The sequence below is a fragment of the Oryzias melastigma genome, linkage group LG10 (genome assembly GCF_002922805.2).
Source record: "Oryzias melastigma strain HK-1 linkage group LG10, ASM292280v2, whole genome shotgun sequence".
NCBI lineage: Eukaryota > Metazoa > Chordata > Actinopteri > Beloniformes > Adrianichthyidae > Oryzias > Oryzias melastigma.
The window spans coordinates 15,735,381-15,738,517 of record NC_050521.1 but is presented as its reverse complement, the minus strand read 5'-3'; the positions used below and the strand labels follow the sequence as shown (position 1 = coordinate 15,738,517).

The 3,137-nt window shown below is 38.0% G+C and overlaps 1 long non-coding RNA gene across 1 annotated transcript in view; it reads left to right on the top strand.

The window, feature by feature from the left end:
• Positions 1-2,747: 2,747 nt before the first annotated feature.
• LOC118599210 overlaps positions 2,748-3,137 on the top strand; it is a 1,410-nt gene continuing 1,020 nt past the window's right edge. The window contains exon 1 of the long non-coding RNA XR_004948507.1: positions 2,748-3,133. This is a non-coding gene — a long non-coding RNA (uncharacterized LOC118599210). The remainder of the gene's footprint in view (positions 3,134-3,137) is intronic.

Genomic DNA, 3,137 nt, shown 5'->3' with positions numbered 1-3,137 from the left:
GTATGTGTTCTCTAAAGACAGCTACAATTTTTATTTTATTTTTTTTACTTTTGATTTTGTTTTCTGCGCTAAAAGTTTTTTGGGGTCCAATCATTATATACAATCAGACATTGGAAGTCAAAAGTTGGAAAAATGTGGAAGAGTGAATGAAAAAAATATATAATTATTTAATGACTGCAAGTATAAGAATCACTTAAAAAAACAATCAAACTTGCAAAGAATTTCATGTTTCAGAAATTCTCTTTGTTTTGGTGTCAATCAGCATTATTTCTAAAGTAAAAAATCTATTGTTATCTGAGTTTATTTGTTGTTTGAAATAGTTTAGATTGTATTTTGAGTGACTTTTTAAAATATTAAATATAAATTATTTCAGCTTTTCATAAAACACTTTGGATTTCTATTTGTTTGATCATCCTTTTTGTCACCGCTGACAGGGCTCCTATGAATCAAAGTGTTTAATGGTAGAAAACAAAGTTTTAGCAAACATTTTCTTCCTAAAGTGAAGAACTATAAAGTTGAATATTTATTAAACATGTTAACATCCTTATTGAGATGTAAAAGACTGAGAGCAGTAATTAGTACACTAAAAACCTAACCTGACCTTTTGAAATCCTATCCCATCAAATTTAGTAATCATTTTTGAGACCGCTATGTATTAGCACGATCAAAAAGCCATTTTTTAATTCAACTTGGTCCATGATTTCTGCCCTGTAGTGCATCATCATGCCACTGGGGGCAGTAGAAAGACTTTTCCAGCTCATGTCAAAATGGCTGCCTCCATAAAATCTCAAAAAACACTTTTAGTGGGAAAAAGTTTTGCAAATTTTCTAAACTTTATGGAGAGAATAACTCATTATTCTTATTAATTTTTCTAAAATGACTTCTTGCTGTATTAAAAGAATGCACAATTTATTGATAATTATTTATAATCCAATTGTTAAAAATGTGTGGATCAAATTTAAGACAGCAGATAAATAAGCAGCTTTTTCCTGAACACTCATCAATATTTTTGCATCTTAAGCAAACATTTTTGTAAGCAAATACTTAACAAATTGCCCAACATATCATGACTGATATCATTTATATCTAATAAAACAAATTATATTGCAAATTTTATCTTGGGGATTTCATCAAACTTCTTAGTTCCAAAGAATTTGAAAATTTCGTCAGTTCTTTAATGAAGTGAACTTTACAGGGTTAAGGGAAATTATAATATTTCTAGTTATTGAGTCTCTTCTGATGATTTTACAGTGGACTAAGAAGAGCAGACAGGCAAAAGTGGCCATATTGGACAGAAGGTCATAAGCGGAAAAAAAAAACAGGAAGTGGGGGAGAATCTACAAAGGTGGACGTATCTGGGCCAGCATGAACGTGTAAACACGCTCCAGCAATACCTGGAGGTCTGCTCCTCAAAAACCCAGATAGTGACCCCTTCACTGGAAGTGAGAGGTCATCCTTCACCAAGCATCAAGATTACAGCAGCTGGGCTTCTCTCTGAATGTTGTGGATCTTGACAAATTTGTTCTGGAACACAGTAGAAAAGATGTCACTTCAGATGCAAACAGAAAAAAAAAAAAAAAGCCACTCCCTCCTCGCTTTTAGCTCTCGCCGTCACGACACACAGATGTCAGCGTGTTCCCGAGTCTGTGTGCCCTCAGTGGCTGTCACAAGCTATGAAGTACCCCCCCACATACACACACACCTCAACCACACACTATATAAACAACACTGCTGTCGCCCATTTCTTCTTCCTCCATCGCTTCAATCCCCCACACCCACCTTTCCCTCCCTCTTTCTGTTCCTGGTGGCTTCACTGTTGCTATGGAGATACCAAGCCCTGCACCTTGAAAAGTGCACTTGGAAGGCGTAGGGGAGAGGCAGACAATAATATCCCTCTTCCTAGACTAACAGACAGGCAAAGTCTTGTGTTTGTGGAGGTTATTATGGTGGCTTTGGCAGAGAAGGGGGCCGTTTGAGCCGGCACATGTCCGCGTGTATGTCTGGGAGGTGGGTGTTCAAATGTCCACTGCCTGTGTATGTGCAAACAGATTGTGAGTAGAAAAAGAGCTCAATGCTCAGAGAAGTGGAGCAAATCTGTTCTGCTTTCAACATGTTGCAATGATTCTTTTTATATGACAAATATTTTTATACCTGACTTTAGTTCTAACTTTTGGTTTACTCACTTCCACTTCTGTGATTTTTCAGTCAGCAACAAGTCACAAAATTAAAACAGACAGAGATGAACCCAGAGAAGAATAAATCTGTCACTTCATTGTATCCTTGAATGATCAAGACAGGACTTGAAATTAATACAACGAAGCATCGGATAACTTTGACACAGATGGATTTTTCATACTGCTTGTGTTCAGGGATATGCTGAGTGAGCATATGCCAGAAAGTGTCCTGCAGGCCGGCCATGACCAGTCTCTCAAATGACATCTACTGTCCTACCAAGGTCAGGCAGCCGGCCACCATGTGTCTGCATGCATTAGCATACCTTAGAAGCACAAGGACAGGTGTGGCCTGTGTCTCTGAGAGGTTACATGAAGAGGCATCAAAGGGCCGTGACAGCGCATCAGGCAGAAACCATGAACCCTGACACAGGTGGCTGCTGAAAGTCAGTCCAACTAACTTTGCACAAACATCAGTGCCGAAGGTGCAAAACTGAAGGTTTGCACACAATGAGGCATACATGCAGTGAACATCATAAAATCTGCGGTATTTATACTCATTCATTTGAGTTTTTCTATGAATCAGCTAGGGTTAAGGCCTATTTCAGTATGAAGATGCTTATATCAGAGGCAGCTGAATTCCTGCGCTTGGTGAAAGATTAAAATCCCACATGAGTCAGTGTTTGTAGATAAGGTACTGGTAACTTCAAGGTCTGAGGAGCTTTCAAAATATGGTTTAACAAGATGGTTAAAAAATTCCTCGTTTTAAACAGTTTATTTTTAATTTTAAAGAAGAAAGGAGTAATATAAAGAAAATTAAAAAAAGGGAGGGCTACCTGAGCTTTTCTTTCCTTACTGCTGCCCTTGGCACAGGTGGGATGGTGTCAAGCATGTGTGTTTAATCAGCTCATCTGTTTTAGGCAGTGGTCTGTTAGTGGAAGAGGGGAGTGATATGACAACAGGTTC